General features: G+C 36.6%; 1 protein-coding gene across 1 annotated transcript in view; it reads right to left on the reverse strand.

Moving 5' to 3' along the window:
- LOC111152149 (GDNF family receptor alpha like) overlaps positions 1–21,257 on the reverse strand; it is a 61,325-nt gene that overhangs the window by 5,950 nt on the left and 34,118 nt on the right. The window lies entirely within an intron of this gene.

Below are 21,257 nucleotides of genomic sequence, written 5' to 3' on the forward strand. Positions count from 1 at the left end.
AAATTCTATTTACATATACAAGTCTGCGTGGAAGAAAAATCTTGACAAAGTGAACATTTTCATAGAATAATTAAATACATTTTATAGCTTTTTAAAAAATTGCTAACATGTCACATAGCATGGTTAAATGTTATTGGCTTCTTTCCATTTTTAAATATAAGACTGCCAATACCACGACAAAATTTCATTGAGAATGAAAATGCAAGGGTGACCTTCTTGCATATCCAAGGGTTGGAGCTATTTCTAATTTGATCAATATTTCAATATGGTCATCTGAAGATATTTCAATTCCCAAATTGGAAACAAGTTTTGAATTTTTTCACTTAATGATCAGTAGTGAGAGTCCATGTATCATGGACCTTTCTATCATTAGTATATAAAAATCTTCTTCCAAAATGGATCTAAGAAGCATTGCAGCTGGGGAGAAAGGAAAATATATAAACATCTTTAAGTTTGGAAAAACAACACATTAATAACATGATAAACCTTGGTATTAAACCCATATGGTGACAGTATAACATCACTGCTAAAATGTATGTTGTAAAGAGTAAATTGAACAGATAACATGCTTTCCCTAAATAATAACATGCAGCGTCTTCATTCATTTAGGTTGACAAATTCAAAGAAGACGAGATGATGTCTTGGATTTATCTTCTTGCACCATGTATGGCTAACCACGTTTGTCAGGCACCAGGGGGAAAGGGAAACTTAGCAGTATTAGCCTGTTGGTTTGCAAACCTCAGAAGTTCCCTGGATGAAATCTGTTAACTGGTTCTCCATACACAGAGGAAAAGGAAAGACTGAAGAAAGAGGCAGACCCCTCCAGATTGTTAGGTGGTTGTTTTATTTATTTATTTATTTATTTTTTAAAGATTTTATTTATTTGACAGACAGAGATCACAAGTAGGCAGAGAGGCAGGCAGAGAGAGAGAGAGAGGAGGAAGAAGGCTCCCTGCAGAGCAGAGAGCCCGATGTGGGGCTTGATCCCAGGACACTGGGATCATGACCTGAGCCGAAGGCAGAGGCTTTAACCCACTGAGCCACCCAGGTGCCCTGTTAGGTGGTTGTTTTAATAAGCAAGAACTTATATATGAGACTTGCCTTGGGCAGTCACGAGATAGTAGATCTTAGCACTCAACCACTAGAATTTTAAAAGTTATACAGAGGTCTTAAATGGGGTTCAGTCACATCTATAGTCCATATGGTCACAATAACAACACATTGTTCAAGACTGCATCCTTGAAACAGCTCTGGCTATGGGAACAGTGAGCAGAATGTATACTCCAAGAACAGGGGTGAGGGCAAGGAGCCTCCAGTCTCCCTGGTACAGCTCACAGATTAACCAGCAGTAATATCCTTTGGATAGCCTCTTCAAACATAGTCAAAGGGTATGAAATTTCAGTTATGCAAAATGAGTAAGTCCTAAAAAACCTATTGTACACCATAGAGCCTATTGTTAATAATGCTGTATTTTACACTTAAACATTTTCTGAGAGGGCAGCTATTAAGCTGAATGTTCCTACCACACATGCAGAATAGTAATAAATAGGGGATAGGAAGAAACTCATAGAGGTAATAGATATACTTATGGTATAGACTGTGGTGATGTGAGTTTCATCGTGTATATTTCTCTTCAAAATCATCTAGCTCTATCCATTACATATATACAGCTTTCTGTATGTCAACAAAAACAAAAGCAAAAAACACATATTTGTATAAGTATGCACTGGAGAAGATTTGCCTTGATCTTTCGTCATGAACCAAAAGCTCTGTGTTAGTAACTGACTATAATCACAAATCTGGCATGTTAAGCTCTTTGGCCCTAGGTTGAGTAACAGTGTTACCCACGCATCTAGTAGACTGCTTAGAGATTATAATGAGTCTCAGCTGTTCACATTTTCCTCAATAGTTTCTGCAAATAATGAAATAGCAACTGAGGAAGCAATTAGAATGCAAATTATGCATTGCTACATAATAGCCAACACTAGATTAGATAAACACACTATGATTTATATATGATAAATATGCATAAATATACTATGATTGTTTTAGAAGGCAGCAATTTTAAATCTTGGAATTAAAAATATCTGTCACCTGTGGGCTCATACAAAACAGATCTAAAGATATAGATTGGAGATAGGAATTTAATATTCATGTTTAGAATATATATCGATAAATATATAAGTATGCATGTATAGTAGAATCACAAAATTGGATAGGATGTCTTAGATTATCTAATTCAAACTTTAAATGCAATGATCCATTCTGCCTCATTATTGACAGCAGTAAACACTATTCCAGGAATAAGCCACTTAATATCTTTTATCTTTCCACTATTATTGATGGTCAGTTCTAGTTAAAATATAAAGTACTTTCCTAGACTTCTCTTTTAGCAACTTATGATGATAAATCTACCTTCTTAGCCTAGCCCTCTGGCTGCTACATATATGTGTGTGTGTTGGTGGAAAGAGAATGATCAGACTGTAAGTAGACTACATGGAACAATCTTTCCAAACTTTAACATTGCTCTTTGTTTACCTTATAATGCCAATTCTGACTTAGTAAGTCTGGGATGAGGCAGAAATTCTGAATTTCTTATAACTTCCCAGATGACGTTGATGCTGCTAGCAGAACATATATTTTCTGTGTGTGCCTGTGTGTGTGTATAGAGTATGTACAGTGTATAAACACAAACACACACAAGGAGAAATGCATGTGCATACTCATAGAATAAACAAAATGCTTTACTTCTGTATATATGGTGCTTAATACTTTAAAAGGCATTTTGACAAACACTGCTAAACTTCACAACATCTACCAAATAGGAATTACTAGCTCAACTTGATTAAGAAACTCAGACTCAGAATAGTTGTCTTATCCAAGGTCAGAGTTGGAAAATAGTGAAGATACAATCCGTAGCAAAATCTTCAACTATATATATGTAAAATCTACCCCGTGGAGGTCACAAAAATTATGCAAAAACATTTTCAGTGTTTTCTAATATGGCAGCCATCTGGATTAAGTGATAAATTTTGAAAAGTAAGAGAGACAAGTTGTATTTGATAGTGTTGCACAATGAGAAATATTTCATAGTAGTACTTGCTTGCAAATATTCATGATCACATATGTTTCTGTTGCTGAAATCTACAAAAGAAGAGGTGACACACATCTAAATAAAGCTTCTGAAATGACTCACATACATCTGTATGATGTTTCAACTTGCAAACCCTATTGAAATATGTTCATCGTTTTCAGTGTAATGAAATAAATCAACCACTTTAACTTTGACATTTAACAGAAATATTAAAGAAATGCTGCAATCTTCAGAGCAATTATCTTAGACTATGTTATCAGTGTGAGCATTTTCTGCTTTTACAATGTAGAGTTAAGATGATACATAAAGCTTTCCAGCATATTCAGCAGGCAAAGGGCACACAAAGAATAATGCACAAAAGATTGGTTGTAACTGTTTAAAATCAGACTTGGCTATTTCTTTGGTTGCTAAAATCTATGTCTACATTGATACAACCTGAGTCAGATAAAAATATAAAATAACCCCACTGTCTAAAAAGTACCTCTACCTGGAATGAATTTATTGGAAAAAAAATGTGTTCCCAAAATTGAACAGTAATTTTTACCTTGAATTATATTTTATAAGCACTAGGAGAGCTTGTAATGAGACAAATGTAAGATAAGAATGGGAATAGTTTACACCATATTTTATCAACTTCATAAGTTTTTGTTTTCCTATGCGGAGATTTCTTATAGAATTTTTTTATGAAAAAGTATATGTGGCAATAGATTAATTGTCTACTTGATATCTACTGATATCTCTACTTTGAACTGAATGATTCCCTAATGTCTACTGTTTTGAAAATGTGTAAGACTTTACCTGGCTAGCTTACACAATTTTTCATAGGCTGATTGAAAACACCAGGGACAAGAGAGCTAGGAAAAAAAATGAAGAAAAGGGATACATTTTGGAAAGTCTTCATAGACATTTGGAATGACGAGATAATTCAAAAAGTTTTATAAATTACTGAGTTTTTAAAAGGAAAAAAAAGGTATATAATTGCAGTATCTCTTCCCTGAACATAAATTTACAAGTTTGGGGGAGAAAGCCAAATAGAAAAGTATGATATATGTAGTTAGCTTTCCTTAGATAGCAAACTTCTTAAAAATAGACACCAGATTTATCTAATTTACAATGTAATATGGCTATCATAATGCCATGCCTATGCAATTATCTAATGGCCAAAAAGTATATATTAGCAATTTTACCTTTGATATAGCACATCTGTCAATGTGTAGTATCATCATGTATAGTGTATGATTATATAATGTTTAGTTTTTTCTTATCTTTGACATTGACAAAGGGTCGTTAGATAAATCACATATTTTTCACATATCATTATCATTTTTAATGAAAATTCAAGGACACCTAGTTGGTTTAGTCAGTTGAGTGTCTGACTCTTGATTTTGACTCAGGTCATGATCTTAGAATCCTGAGACAGAGCTCTGTGCTCAAGGGAGTCTGCTTGAGGAATCTCTCTCTCCCTCTTTCCCTCTGTCCCTCCCCTCACTTGTGTTTTCTCTCTCTCTCTCTCAAGTAAATAAACCAATCTTTTAAAAAATAATAAAAATAAATAAAAATGAAAAATCATTGTCCCATCTGTAATGAATGCATATTGTTACTGTTTAATAGTAATGTGTTAGGAAACTATTTGCCTAGTAATTAATTCTAAAAATCAGGTTTGTTTACTGATAGAAAAGAGTAAGTATCTTGATCGTTGGGTTAGGAGATATCTGAGAACAAAGAATTTTGAGAATTTTTCTAAGCTTCAGTTCTCTCATTTGTAAAATGAAACTAGAATACCTAGGTTCACAAAATTTTTTTGAGAATGAAAATATTAAAACTAATATTAGTATAAATAGGGTTTTTGGAGACGTCTGTGAGAAAGAATGTACAACTGTAGGGAGGAATGGAAGGGAAAGCAAGGATAAGAGAAGCAATTCCTTTGATGGTTCTTTCTCTTTACCTCTTTCCCTTTGTATCCTCCTTCTCTTCTTTCCTTTCCTTGGAAAGATCTTGAGTCAATTCACTGAAGTAGAATCTTCTGGCATTTCTTATTTCAGAAATCTGACTTGAAGTCGACACAGTAAATTCCAAGTTTGTTAGAAGAGGCAGCATTGTCTAAATATTTCTTATGAAATGCTAGTTCTATAGAACCCATTTACGTGTTAGGCAAATTAAAGATCTCATAAACAAATTACTTTGGAAAATTTTAGATTAGACAAAATAAATTATGTCCTGGCTGCAAGTGTTTTCCAGTGTTTTTTTTTGTGTTGTTTTGTTTTGTTTGCTATAGTAGAAGGGAAACTTTACCTAAGTTTATTTTCTCCATGGAATACATCTAGGAATCCATTAAAAAAGGAAAACAAAACAAAACAAAACCCTTGGAAAACATGGCCATATCTGATTGATAGACAAATATTTATATATTTAGGGTAGGCACAAACTGTTTATTGCAGCTTCCTCTTTTTGTATAGTCAGTGGAAAGTCCGAAAAATCAGACTAATGGTATTTTGTGTTCCTGAATACAGGAATTATTTATAATCCTTTCCATTACTAGGCATACATATATACAAGCAAGTAATACCACAATTTCTCTTGTTCTCTATTCCTTGGAGTTAAACAAACTTTTTAGCCTGTGGCTTGGGAGATGCCTGACCCCCAAATGCTACTCCTATTACCCCTTAGAGAGGTTGGTGTGATGCAACATTAATTCCACACTTGCTGTCAGTTAATCTGCCATAAGTCAATTTCTCATTTGTCCTCACGAGATATGGAGAATTTAGAATCTGCCCTCTACTTAGGAGACCCATTCCAGCAGAATGAGAAGGAGTTCACGGATCATTTACATCTAGTCACCTATGAATGTCCACAGGACCATGTGGCAGAAACCACCAGATTTGGACCCAAGTAAAGGTTTTCCAGATAAGTAATTACTTCCTACTTCAGAACTAGCACAATGGCAGTCAACATGGGAATATATTGGTAGGATGATACATGACTTTGCTCTTATGAAGTCCTCAATCTGCTTTCAGGTAAGGGCAATAATTTAAATAAAGTGAGGTGGGAATCAACAAGGGACAGCTAAGGGAAAGGTATGCATTTGAGGAATGGTGAGAAGTAGGACCTGATTTGCATTCTGGGTGTTCTTGGGAATCAGATGAAGCTTACATGTGGGAAGGATGAACGCAGGAGCAATGGAGAGCCAGGTGTCTTTTGCAGAGAGAAATAATGCAATCAAGACACAGTTGGACAATTAGTCTAGTCATAGTGAATCAGCTGGTTTGGTGAGGAAACTAACTATGAAAAAAATCAGATGTGAGAAGATGAAAACTAAAAAAAGGTGGTAGAATCTATTGTAGAGAAAAGAGACAGTGGATGGGTATATTTAAAACAAAGAGATTTTTGTTGGAAAGCAGAATGGTGCAGAACATAGTAGCATTGTAATTAGGTATGGATCAAAACTGGCCCTGCCTCACCTCAGCTCTGTCATTTTAGGCAAAGTTACTGAGACTCTGTTCCTTAATCTTTAAAATGGGATGATGCCTACCACAACGCTTATTGTTAAAAGTCAAACCAGATGATATGTGAAAAGAGCATGAAGAACTCACTCAATAAATTACATCCTTATTAAATATGATATAACTTAGAGTTTTATTTGATATTGAAAATGCAGAGGACTAAATGAAAAGTGACTTTTAGGGGCGCCTGGGTGGCTCAGTGGATTAAAGCCTCTGCCTTCGGCTCAGGTCATGATCTCAGGGTCCTGGGATTGAGCCCCGCATAGGGCTCTCTGCTCAGCGGGGAGCCTGCTTCCTCCTCTCTCTCTGCCTGCCTCTCTGCCTACTTGTGATCTCTGTCTGTCAAATAAATAAATAAAATCTTAAAAAAAGAAAAGAAAAGTGACTTCTAGGTTCTTCAGATGACATAATATTTTAGAATACTTCAGTGAATTGGCCCAAGAAGATCTTTCCAAGGAAAGGAAGGAAGACGAGCAGGAAGGGGTAGAGAAAAAGAACCACCATTGGTTCTTCTCTTACCATTGCTTTCCCATCTATTCCTTCCTACAATTGCACTTTCTCATGGAAATCTCCAAAAACCCCATTGATACTAATATTAGTTTTAATGTTTTCATTCTGAAAAAAAATCTTGTGAACCAGGGCATTCTAGTTTCATTTCACAAATGTGAGATGGAAGCTTAGAGAAATTCTCAAAATTCTTTGCTCTTAGATATCTTCTAATCCAATGATGAAGATAAAATGAATGGTCAGGATGGAGAATCACTGATAGTGAATTGAAAACACATGATTTTGGAAGTGGACAGGAAGGAAATCAAATTCTAAATCACATTATAATAGGCTAGTGGAAAGTTCTTAATGAGAAAGAGAAAAGGGGTCAGGGACATTTTTTTTTTTTTTAGATTTTATTTATTTATTTGACGAGAAGAGAAATAGAAAGCACAAGTAAGCAGAGTGGCAGGCAGAGGGAGAGAGAGAGAGAGAGAAGCAGGCTCCCTGCTGAGCAGAGAGCCCGATGTGGGGCACGATCCTAGGACCCTAGGGTCATGACCTGAGCCAAAGGCAGAGGCTTAACCAGGAACCTCCAGGGACTTATGTTTAATAAGGTAAAGGCCTTTGAAAAACCCAGCAGTTGGTAGAGAATAACAAGATATAGGGATAGTAACTGCTAAGCCAGTTTTACTAACAAAAAAAAGTACCTATTTGGATCAATAAGAGATGTTATACCTCAGAAGTTCTCTTTCAGCTACCCATCAGTATTAAAAGAACAAAACAATCAATGTTGGATCACTATATTATACACCTGAAACCAATATAACACTGTATGTTAACTAACTGGAATTAAAATTAAAACTTTAAAAAAAGAACAAAACAATTCAAAGCAACAATATTTCCATTGTAGAGGAGGAGGGGTGCTGGAATGGAAGTTTGGGCCAAAGAACAGTGAGAGAAATTGACTGGGTGGAAGCAGCCACGTAGACGTGTTGGAAGGAGCTATTAGGGTTGTAGACATATGCTTAGTGTACATTTTCCATGTAATAACTACCATATGTACTTTAAACAATATACCATTGTAAGTTTCAGGCTGTTATACTAAGAAGAGTGAGTGAAGAGAGATGCAGGTATTAAATCATGGTTTTTCTAGAAACTTAAGACATCAACAGGGACATCTTCCTACACAGACCCCAATGACACATAGCAGTCTATCACTAAGATAAGTTGCCTTTTGAAGAAAACCCCACAATCTGATTTATATGGCTTCCCTCCTTGCAGATTACCTTGACTCTCAACTAAAGTAGACATATAATCTGGAACTAGTGGGCTCTAGCCTTTTTCTTCAGTTGAGTTATTCTGAAAGTCCCTATCACATGCCTACAGTGAGAGTCTGGCCATCTGATTCAGGTGCTAATGCAATAGTTAAGAACCAGTCCCAGAGTTCTGACACACTCAAAGCATATCAGAACTGGGAAAGCCACTCTCCATCCTCAGCGGTAATCAAAGGAAGCCATTTCGCCCTAAGCTGGAAGCCAGCAGGAAAGAAAGGGACAATGGGCAACAATCTCTGTTACAGAGGCACATTTTCGTAACATCACCAAGCACTCACACTGGGCCACAAAGAAGGTTTCCGGCATTCTTTGCACTCTTTTATCTAGTTTGAAAACCAATTTGTTTACTGTGACTTGTTCCACAAGCCTCAAATAAATGCTTTCCAAAGAGTAATGAGTGAGAAGAAGAAAAATTATGTTGTGTCCATTCTTCAGTTTACTAGGTATCTATGTGATGTTAGAGCATTCTTGCAAATTTGAGACTGAGAATATTTGCTGATGTTTGCAATCTGCAAAATGTTTCCCTGAAGCCACGAAAAAACTCTAGAAAGTGGTTTGAGACAATCTGATATACTATTGGAAGATGAATGATTGTCATTATCAATGAATTCTTAATAACTCTCTACTCCTTGCTCACCTATCTTATCTATAGGATTTTATTTGTCTAAGTACCAAGCATTCTTTAATATAAGGGGTCTCCCTTTAAGATGATATCCCAGTATAGAGGTGCCAGGGCAATAACTATTAAGTGCCCACATATGGTGTTTTATGGGAATACATGTGATGCTATTATACTGTTGTCACAAGAATAGTTGGCTCTTTAAGCCAGGAATACACATGCTCATAATAAATTATTTTTATGACTTCACATACACAATCATGATGCACAGAAAGTATAAAGGAAAGATTGCTTATTTTATGCAGCTTTGGCACTAACTCCATCCCCAATTATAGGCAACAAGGGGATTGTATGAAGCCAATGAAAGCACAAGAGTGGAAAATGGAAAAGATAACACTATGCTTTCACATACTGAAACCTGTTATTGTTCAAATTGTAACAGTATTGTTGTTTTATTTCCCTCCATGATCTTAAATGCTCCTTCCTTCTCTAGTGATGCCAAAAGTTGAGTTGTCTCACTCATCAATGGCAACTCTTTAATCTTTCTTTTCTGGCTTAGAGCAAACAACAAAGGTAGTCATGGGTGATTCATACCATCGTTCATGCTCAGAGGCAGACTTTTCCCCCTCCTTTAAAAGCACCCAAGGCTTTAAGGATAAAGGTGAGAGAAAGTGAAGGTAGGAGACAGCTGTTCTGTTGTTTCGGTTGAGGATTCGCACACTTCAGTGTTTCCAGATTAAAGCCTTGTGAAGCATTTTCTGCAAAATAGGAAGCCAAGCCAAATTTGCTGGGTTTCAGGTCTGCAGACAAAATTTAAACCAGCTGGATTTTATTGGGAACTTTTGCATGCAAGTAAACGTAGTGGTGAAATTAGAGCCAGTGTTTGTCTCCACTGGAGTGGGCTACATCTTTAGGGGCTATCCTCTCCATGTCTCTTCCCTTGAGAGAGTTTTGAATTTTGAAAGGTCCTAAGAGAAACTTTCCAGATTATTCCTCAGAGTACCTGAATGAAATCTTAGCCAATGAAAAGCGGAAGGCGCAACCAGATTTGATGCCTTCATAGTCAAATCTTCAGAGAGATGAGAGGAAGCTTGGTCTCTTTCTGTGATCTGATTTTAAATTACCTCAATTAAAATAGTTAATGATTCTCTACACACATATATTCACCAAAACAAAAATCCTCCCCCCCCAACCCCGCAACACACACACATGTGCCTAGTCAAAGTAGCAAATAACGACAAACTTACTGGATTTGTACACAGCAAAATCCCAAACCATATTCTGAATGTGCCCTAAGTGAAAATTACCATGTTCCTTGCTAAAATAATGCAATTGTATGGATTTAAATATATAAATAGGAGCAAAGATACATGCCCTATTAAGACTGGATAGTGAAATTGGAATATGTTACTTATGAAGTTAATTAGAATTTGGGCAATGAAACCATAGAAAATAATCCAACACTAGACAAAGCCATTTTTATTACAAATCTCAATTTAGATCTTGAGGAGAATTAGTATTTTTCAAGGGCAAAAAGAAATAAATGATACACCCTTTCTTAAAATTTTAGTGTAATCATAGGAAGAAAAAGTTCTTGGCAGTCTTAGGCATAGGAAATATAAATCACTTCAGATCTGTTCTTTTATAGACAGCATAGAAGTCTGCTGAAAATGCACTGGCCTCAAAACTATCTCCAGTCATCTAACCCAAGAATAATACTATATCTAATATCAGAGGTCATCTATTTCTGTTAAACATTACCAAAATTTAATATGCAACAAATCTGAGAGGTCTAGGGAGAGGATAACTGACTTCCTCAATACCACCATGTGTAGTTAGGGCTCGAACTTGTTTCCTAGTTCTTGTTCTTTACATTACAACATACTGCCTCCCATCAAATACATTTTTTTTTCTGAAAATCACTTCGTTATATAGGTATCAGCTGACAATTCTAAATTTCCCATCATTAGATATAAAGAATGTATTACAGTTTTTAACATCAAAGTTTCTGGTGTCCAAAATTTCCTCATTGAAATTCTGCATTTATTGTCTTCTGTGTGACCTTGGACAAGTTACTAACATCTAGGTGTCCCAGTTTCCTCTAGGGTAAAAGGAGAAGCCTCTACTTCATGTATTGCTTGTGGAAATTAACCAGGACATATAAAATGAGTAGAATAATGTCTCTCACTTGGTAAATACTCAGGTTGTAGGGCGCTGAGTAAGCAAAACACAAGTAAGCTAGTGTTCATAGCCATGGTACAGCTTTAAACTGGGAAGCAATATCTTTAGATGTTTATTAAACCTTCATTTTAAGGATGTTGTATTTATTATAGCTTCAGTTTCTGCCGTGTTACCATTTTACAATGTTGAGGTGAGTGTGCAAGCAGATGTATTAAAAATGTTCATTGCAGTTTGTCAAAAAGTAGGATTAATTTCATGAGTTTGTCCAGATCCCAATATTATTAATATTAATATAGCATTTTAAAGATCTTCTCCTGGCAATTAGACCTTCACTCTTTTTGCAGTCTCTTTGAGGCAGGTGACAATTTTCTAGAAGAGCACCAACAGCTAATAGTCACTGCTTTCCATTATAAGTGAAGGCAGCTGCGAAGCTAAGGGCATGGGAGAAACTAATCTATAGACTCTTCCTTTCTATACCAAAGATTGGTGCCTTCCAGAATAGCCCCGGGTACACCATCAAAGAGGTTAGAGCATTTCACTAGTCTAATCTGATAACAGAATCTAACTTTCTCAAAGCTATTCTTGAGAGGTTAGGTAAATCTAGGTTGAACTGATAGGTCCTGAGGTTATTCTATGTGTGGAGGAGTTCCGATGCAGATTCTAACTACCAAGACAAAGTGTTTGTTTGTTTGTTTGTTTTTATTCAAAGTGTTCTTTAGAATTACAAGAATTAATATGGGAAGTATGACTTACTCAAATACATTAAGGTTTCATATTCAGGGTTCAAACAAGTAACTTTATCTAGTGGGTTCTACTCCACCCCTCTCCCCCGCCACCCCAACCCTTTGACTTCTCTTTATCTACAAACCTAATTTCACTCAGTGTGGAACACCCATTCTATACCATGTTTTTTCTCAAAACCATATATTTCATGCTAAAACTCAACTGATGACACTATTCTGATGTTGTTTTTTTTTTTTGACTCATGACTTTTACCCATCAGATCAATGGTTTTCACGTGGACAATGGAATTTGGGGGCCAATGAGCATTCTTCTAGTGATCCATGTTTACGTTTTCATATTTATAACATGACAATCTTGGCACTAAATACATGTGGGATATATTAATAATTTATTCATACTTAATAAAAAACAGACATCATTTCACTATTCTTTAATCAAAACCAGTGCCTCTTTTGCTATTGACTCTGGGGATGTTTTATTGTGTGGGGATAAATGGGAGGTGATGAGATCTTCTGCTTCACTAACTTGGTAAGGAAATTGAAACATTTAAGAATCATGATTTTTAAGATGGTATCTTTTTTTGCTGTTCTGAGACCAAATCCAATGTGGCAGGGGAGAGTTTCCCCACATCAACAAGCAATTCCCAAGGCATCAGCTAGGTGTCCTTTAATTCAACTCAATTCTGATACCACTACTCTGAGATAGTGTCAGATTCCACAGGTCAAGGTCTCAGCCCTATAATGCACCTTCCTCCTATCCCCACTTAAGATGCTAGTTCCAAGTCCAGGTTCTTAGCTGTACTTCGGAATAACTGGTTATAAATTACAGGTTCCCATGACCTCCTCTTTTGGGTTCAATTAATTTGCTAGAGTGTCCAACAGAACTCAGAGAAATGTTTTGCTTCCTGGATCTCTGGTTTATTATAAAAGGATATATAATTTAGGAACAGGCAGATGGAAGAAGTGCATATGGAAAGGCATGGGGAATGAATCCAGAGCTTCCATGTTCTCTCCAGGTGCACTACTCTCCCAGAATTTCCATGTGTTCTCCAACTTGGAAGCTTTCCAAACTCTGTCCTTTTGGGTTTTTATGGAGGCTTCATTACACAGATATGACTGATGAATTCACTAGCCATTGCCTATTGATCCAAACTCCAGCCCCTTTCCCCTCTCCAGAAGTTGAAGCTGGGAGTGGATATTGAAAGTTCCAACCCTCTAACCACTTACTCGTTTGATTCCCCTGGCAACCAGCACTCCATCCTTAGGCTTTCCAAGAGTCACCTAATTAACAAAGGACACCTTTATCATTATTGTCACAGGAAATTCCAAGTGTGTTAGTAACTCTATTCCAGGAACAGGAAATATATAATTTTTATTATAAATCACAATATCACAGTATTTCAAAACAACCAATGTTGAAATGCCTCCAATAGAAGTACAGAAGCATATGCTTATAGTGATGACTCAAGAGAATATTGCTAGACTCTGGCTGACTTCAGGAAGAACCAATGAGTATTCTAAGCCAGTGGTTCTTAAAGTGTGGTACCTGGACAAGCAGTCTGTGCAACACCTGAAAACATGTTGGAAATGCGGATGCCCAAGTTCCATCCCAGAGCTATTGAATCAGAAATTCTGTGGTGAAGAGCCAATAATAACAAGACTTCAGGTAATTTACATGAAGCTGAAGTTTGAAAACCACTGTTCTAAGCTACTATACAAGAAGAGTTTTAGAAATTATAAGAACATCTACTTAAACTCTTTCATGACATTAATATTCATAGTGTCCATGAAAAACAGATACTACATTAACAAAATGCATCAGGTTGATTAAGTTAGTCTATTTCTCAGTAGTAGACAGGTTGTTATATATGAGACACATAAAGTATTTTACACATATACACGTGAGCATGGCACGTGCACACACACACACACACAAACACACGTAAAATTAGGTTTTTTTTTTTTTCCTAAAAGATTCTTAAGACGTTTAAGTCATGTACTCAAATTACATTTAAGTCATGTACTCAAAGTGTAATCCCTAGACCAAACATTAGGATCACCTGGGAGCTTGTTAGAAATGCAGATCTCAGGGGCATCTGGGTGGCTCAGTGGGTTAAAGCCTCTGCCTTCAGCTCAGGTCATGATCTCAGGGTCATGGGATCGAACCCCACATCAGGCTCTCTGTTCAGCAGGGAACCTGCTTCCTCCTCTCTCTCTGCCTGCCTCTCTGCCTACTTGTGATCTCTGTCTGTCAAATAAATAAACAAAATCTTAAAAAAAAAAAGAAAAAAAAGAAATGCAGATCTCAGACCCCACCCTCACCTACTGAGTCAGAATCTGCATTGTAACTGGAAAACATGTGGTTCTAATATAAAGTTTGAGACCAATTGTCTGAATTCATTATCTGCCCTAAAATTATCCAAAGATAGGATGACACTTATCTTGAGAAAACATGATACTTTAAATCATCTAGAAATAATTGTCTCCCATACCACCTATGTGACATCATATCATTTTCTAAATCCATCCAAATCCACTGTAAGGTTAATTTTATTGAATTTCACTATGTTCTGGATATTTCATTACACAAATTAACTGATATAACCTTTGCACCAAAATTTTTGGGTTAGAATTGATTATATTTTCTATTTCATAGAAAATACATTGTGGCAAAAAGAGAGTAGTTTTTTCAGTTATCTATCTTACAAATGGTAGAGAAATTATTTGAACCCTCACATGCTGGTGCCATATTGTCTCCGTATGGCTGTGCTCTCTAATAAGGTATATTAGCATTTCCAAACATATCACCTGATTATTAGAGGTATTGCTGCTGATCATGATTTTTAACCAAAATTCAACGGTAGGGCTGAGGAAGAACAAGTTAGAAGAGTCCCTTTATACTTTAGGTTTGAAATTTAATAAAGGTTAAATATCTTGATTTTTGAGGTTGGGTTGAGGTCCCCAACCCCAAAGAAATATCCAGAATTCTAGGACTACAAATGAAATAGCATAAAAGCCAAAAGTTACAGAATTTACCATGACTCTAAATTTTTACACTGGATGGTAAGTAAGTCATTCTAAAGAACTGGTTTATTTATTTTTTATTCTTTTCATTGCTAACTTGTTACATACATGTCTGTTCTCTAAATAATTTAAGAGTTTGCTACTAATGGAAAACAAGATCCTAAAGGAATAATCAGTAATTTCCAAGAGGAAAAATATACACTTACAAGTGAGTCTCTATGAATTTGATGGACTACAAATTCACTATGGAGCCACTTTAATCCAGAAAATACAAAATACTAGACTATTTAGAGACTATGTTATAAATATGAATACAGAGGAGAGAAATTCTGTTGAGTGTTCCTTGGAAAACCAAGAGACTTTTTTAGCACCTGGACTGAATTTGAAGGAAACTGGACCTAAATTAGAGTTTTGTGTAGAAACCAAAAAATAGTCAGTGGTTTTGGCTAGGTGAAGTGATTTATTTAAAGCCAAAACTTAACATAAAGCTCCTGGAATACTAACCTATGTGAATTGGCCATAAGAGAAGATGGTGTGTGTGTGTGTGTGTGTGTGTGTGTGTGTGTGTGTGTGTGTGTCTACATGTGAGAGACACAGTGGGAGAGGGCTAGGGATATTTTTGCAATGGAAATGTCTCCCAAAATTCACTTAGCTCACTGTTTTATTTATAGTCTCTATTCTTCCTCCCTCAGATAGACAGTGATCAGATGATAATAAAATTAAGAATATGTAAAAATGAGTTTGAGCCTTCATGAATCCACATTGCACAATCTTTAAATGACTTCGCTAAAAATAAATGTAAAATTTTATGTAAGATTACTATGTATTATGCACCTTTACACATATATGGGTGTGTTTAATGGAATTTCTAGTAAAATGCTCACTAATAGAATGTTATTTTTAGATAGAGACCACTGGGAACAGACATGAAACGTTGTAAGGCAAGAGGAAATGCAGTTAAATAATCTATACATTGAATGTAGAAAAAAAATGAATAAAAGGGTCTTACTAGCAATCTTGATATCTAAGATGAGGTGTCAATAGAGAGATGGGTGGAAAGAAGCGCTACACAAAGGAAATTAAGTGGTAGAAAAAGGTACAAATTAGAAGGGCTCTTTTCTTAATTGTCTCAAAAAGGTATACACATTTTTAGGAGTTTCCTTATTAATACTTCAAAAAAGCAAGCTACTTTTGCTAATCATTGGGAGATAAACTTTTTTTCATCTTTTTGTTACTAGAGCTAAACACATCATAGAGTTTGTTAAAAAATACACATATTTAAGAGGAAAACTGTGTCAGGATCAATTGCTTATTTACAGTGTTGACACCATCTCAGGATCAACTGTAAAATAGTTTCCTACTACTCAGACTTTTTGAAAATAGGTTTATAAAGAAGAAAAGTGTTGGGAAACAGAAGGGGCTTGAAATGCTTTTATTCAAGTGAACAGTAGTAGCCCAGTCTTGTTAATTCCTGATTCTTTTGGTCAAATATTTGAATTGAAAATTCCAGCTTAAGTAGGAACATAAATGAGTATGGCTGTTAATAAGGAAGCTGTATTATTAGAAGTGTTCTAATCAGGGAGAGAAAAACAACAGTGCTGACAGTATACATTGGCTCATTCATTCATTCATGTGTTCATTCATTCATTAGCTATTTATTGAGCGGCTAATGTATGCCAACTGTGTTTTTAGGTGCTTGGGGTAAAGCAGACCACCTTGAAAGCTGCGTGATATTAGTCTTGCCTTTCTGAACACAGACGTTTCTCATTCTCTGAGAGGTGTGAGCACAAAGAGGCTTTGGGACCTATGGCCGGTGACCAGGTTTTTCCCACATGTGGATTAGAACAGTGGTTCCCAAACTTGGTTGAAAATCACAACCACCTGGGTCATTTTTTTTTTTTTTTAATATAGAGTTTTGAGCTCCACTCCAGGCCCACTGAATTAGAATAACTGGGTTAGATAAAATGTATTTTAAATACATTCTCTATATATTTCTGATAATTAACAGGTTTGAGAACTAACAATTTAATGTCCATCTTCTCAACACTTTGGGGTTGCCTTTGTGATCATCAGGCTCTTCATTAACATTGGAAAGATTGTTCCTAACAGAATTGGGGAACCAGCTGGCTTTAGTGAAACATTAATATAGAAATTCCTAACAACGTGCGTAGTCTCTGTAAAACATTAGGGAAAGACACTCAATGCTTTAGTCCTGGATCTGGGACCAAAAACAATGTTTTTTATGGGCTGGACAGTTAAAATGTACAGAATATTTGCTGTGTAAAGGGCACTTTTTCCACTTAATCTCATTTACTCTCTAGATAAATACAGAATTTCTGGCAATCCCTAATAAGAGGGTTCCAGCTCAGATCCCTCATGCTCTGGAACAAGGTTATGCCACCTGCAGTGGAAGATCATTTGCTATTTGAAATATAGCTCTTAATAGTCTACTGAGTATTATAAGATCCATTAAATCATTGGTTCCCAGAAAGAAGAACATTGTATATCAGTGCTAACTGTAAATGGACACCTGCCACACCACAGATCCACTTAGAAGTGGCCTTAGAGGATAGTGGTGAAGGGAACTCTTCCCCACCTGCCAAACGTGAGCAGTACATCTGATTGTCCACTTTGTAGAGAAGGAGGTGGATAGAAGTTAAGACTGAAGTAATAAATTTCTTCATTAGAGAGATGAAAAGAGCAAACCTGGATGATTGTAGACATGGTGAGGCAAATGAGGGAAAGAGACATATGGAAACACCCATGATAGTGGTACTAAGAAGGCAGATCTTTTTATCTTGGGTTAATGCCTTGCACAGTATCTACTACAGAGTAGGCCCTCAACAACCAGGTAAACTGATGATCTAACCTGTGGAAGCAAATCATACCTCCTATTCAGCCACCCAAGACCTGTGCAATGAGTATGAAGAGAGAGCAGCTGTGGTGACAAAGACAGTGGTTATGCATGGGCCTCACAGAATAGATTGTCTCTCTCTAAGGCAAATCCATCAGAGTTCTGCTAGTAATGAATACCAAACCTCCTAGCAACAACAGAGACCTATACTGTGCCTACAGTCTGGCAGGTGGATGGCAGATTGATACCACTATCCTTTCACTCTAAAGGAGGCAACGATGCATATGGATGCATATGGATTTGTCTTTGTTTCTTACCATCAAAATGCTTCCCCAAATGCCTAATCTGTCTTTGTGCAGATGCAACATGACAGTGTTTACCTTGGCCTTTGCACCATACACGTTCTTCTGTACTCCTCAGTGATTTTCTGTCACTGCAGCGTGAAATGTACTTTGGGCTCCACTCCGCATTCACTGATACACTATTCACAATTTCCAGAGTATCGAGGCTCATGGGACCACTCCTCAGAAATGTAAGACAGGATCCAAAGGATCAAGGTTTTCCCCTTTCTTCTACCATGAAGACAGTTCTACGATACATCTCTCCAAGCACCTTGAAAGGTCCCAAAAGGAGCAAGACAACTTGAAAGAGCTAGAGTGTTAGTGTGAATTGATTACTCTTGATGGCACTGTGCAGAGTTTTACAATAAAGATATGACTAGGTAGAAAAATGGTTGGTTTTTCAAGCAGAGATCAGCTAAAAATGAGGACCACCCAACATTGAAAGCTGACTGCCTCTGGATTCCAAATAGTAAGAGGTAAGATTGAAAAAAACATCTCCAATCATAAAAGACCCAGCATTTCTGAGTTAAACAAATTGACTCAACTATGCAGTGAAAATCAAATTAAAGGTATTACATTTTCACTTACTCTTTCACTTTAGTCTATTGTTTAGATTAATCATTACATGAGAGAGAGGGGCATAGGGGTGAGGAATCAAGGAAATAAGGCAGACTTGGAACCCAAGTACCCAAGTCAAGAAAACACTTTTTTTTTTTTTTTAAATTGTGGATACTGGCACATATAGCTGAATAAAAGTAAAAAAAAAAAATATTAGAAACATAACACATTTTTTAAGAGATTATATTGCCAAAGGAGCCACCAGTCCATTTGCAAAAAGTCTGTGACCACTAAACTTTTAATGCTTTCAACTATGAACTGGATATAGTCTCTGAGACCTCCATATCCCCCAAGGAGGGTATTTTCCCTCAAACCTCCTTCAGATATGGCTATGGAGGAAGATGGATAAGAAAGAACCTTACAGAGGGCAAAATGGGAACCAGAAAAGGTAGTCCTTCCCAGTTAACAAAGGAAATCCACACTGCAAGAGAAGCTTCACAATGCCTATTAAGCAGGATTTCATTACTGTGTGCTACTACTCTCTCATTTTCCCTTACTTGGAATGGAAATTTTATTGAGGTTATGTTATCCCCGTTATATGCTATGCCTGTTACTGTATATATGTAGTACACACACACACATACATACATATAGGGTGTGTGTGGTGTTTGGTGTTTGTGTTGGAGCAGTTAACAAAACAAAGAGGCAACCCATAGACTGTTAGAAGTTATTCACAAATGACACTACAGACAGAGGGCTGATACCCAAGATCTATAAAGAACTCCTCAAACTCAACACACACAAAACAGATAATCCTGTCAAAAAATGGGCAGAAGACATGAACAGACACTTCTCCAAAGAAGACATACCAATGGCTAACAGACACATGAAAAAATATTCATCATCACTAGCCATCAGGGAGATTCAAATCAAAACCACATTGAGATACCACCTTATATCAGTTAGAATGGCCAAAATCAACAAGACAGTAAACAATAAGTGTTGATAAGGATGTGGAGAAAGGGGAGACCTCTTACAGTGTGGGTGGGAATACAAGTTGATGCAGCCACTTTGGAAAATAGTGTGGAGATTCCTTAAGAAATTAAAAATAGAGCTACCCTATTGCAATTGCACTACTGGGTATTTACCCCAAAGATACAGATGTAGTGAAAAGAAGGACCATCTGTACCCCAATGTTCATAGCAGCAATAGCCACAGTCACCAAACTATGGAAAGAACCAAGATGCCCTTCAACAAACTAATGGATAAAGAAGATATGGTCCATATATACAATGGAGTATTATGCCTCCATCAGAAAGAATGAATACCGAACTTTTTTATCAACACGGATGGGAATGGAAGAGATTATGCTGAGTGAAATAAGTCAAGCAGAGAGAGTCAATCATCATATGGTTTCACTTACTTGTGGAGCATAAGGAATAACATGGAGGACATTGAGAGATGGAGTGGAGAAGTGAGTTGGGGGAAATCGGAGGGGGAGACAAACGATGAGAGACTGTGGAGTCTGAGAAACAAACTGAGGGTTTTGGAGGGGAGGGGTGTGGGGGGTTGGGTGACCCTGGTGGTGGGTATTAAGGAGGGCACGTATTGCATGGAGCACTGGGTGTGGTGCATAAACAATGAATTTTGGAACACTGGAAAAATTAAATTTAAAAAAAGTTGCTGCATACAAATGTATGTATGAAAATCAATCAATTTCTATTATTCAACTGTATTTTGAAAATAGCATAGATTTGATTTGGAAGATTTGATTTAAAGCAGCAATTGTAATATTTAGTAATATCTAGAAATAATTATAGCCAAAGTTATATAAGAAAATTATTATTGAGAAGTTATTTTTATTGACAAAATAAAAACTTATTGAAAGTCATCAAGGAAAATCTACATACATGTACTGGAAGGCTCAATATCGTTAAAAATATACAAAAACAAATGCCTGGTGGCAAGTAAAGAGTGGGGAGAGAAGGAGTGTTGAGCAGTACTCAGGACGCCAAGGGGTGGGCAGGCAGTTGAGAACATGTAGGTCCCTAGGAAGTGGCAGGAGGCAGGAGCATATATGAGTTAAAGCTCCAAGCACTGCACTTATGCTCCACTGGAATATATTTACAAAACACAAATTCAGTGATGCAATTATTAAAAATTTCAAGAACATGAAGCCCCAAGCTCAGGGCCCTTCTGAGCACACAGCCTGTGTGACTATGCTGACCATATGCCCATGAGACTAGCCCTCCTGACACCCATGGCTTGCTTTCACATAATGGAATTTTGTTGGTTTATGGGGCCTCAGAATTTTTAATCTCTTGGTGATTCTCTTTTTTTTTTTTTAATTTTATTTTTCATAAACATGTATCTTTTTATCCCCAGGGGTACAGGTCTGCGAATCGCCAGGTTTACACACTTCACAGCACTCATCATAGCACATACCCTCCCCAATGTCCATAATCCCACCCCCCCCAACCCCTCTCCCCCCATTAACCCTCAGTTTGTTTTGTGAGATTA

Source organism: Enhydra lutris, unplaced genomic scaffold (assembly GCF_002288905.1).
Source record: "Enhydra lutris kenyoni isolate GAN:26980312 unplaced genomic scaffold, ASM228890v2 scaffoldscaffold28, whole genome shotgun sequence".
Taxonomy (NCBI): Eukaryota; Metazoa; Chordata; class Mammalia; order Carnivora; family Mustelidae; genus Enhydra; species Enhydra lutris.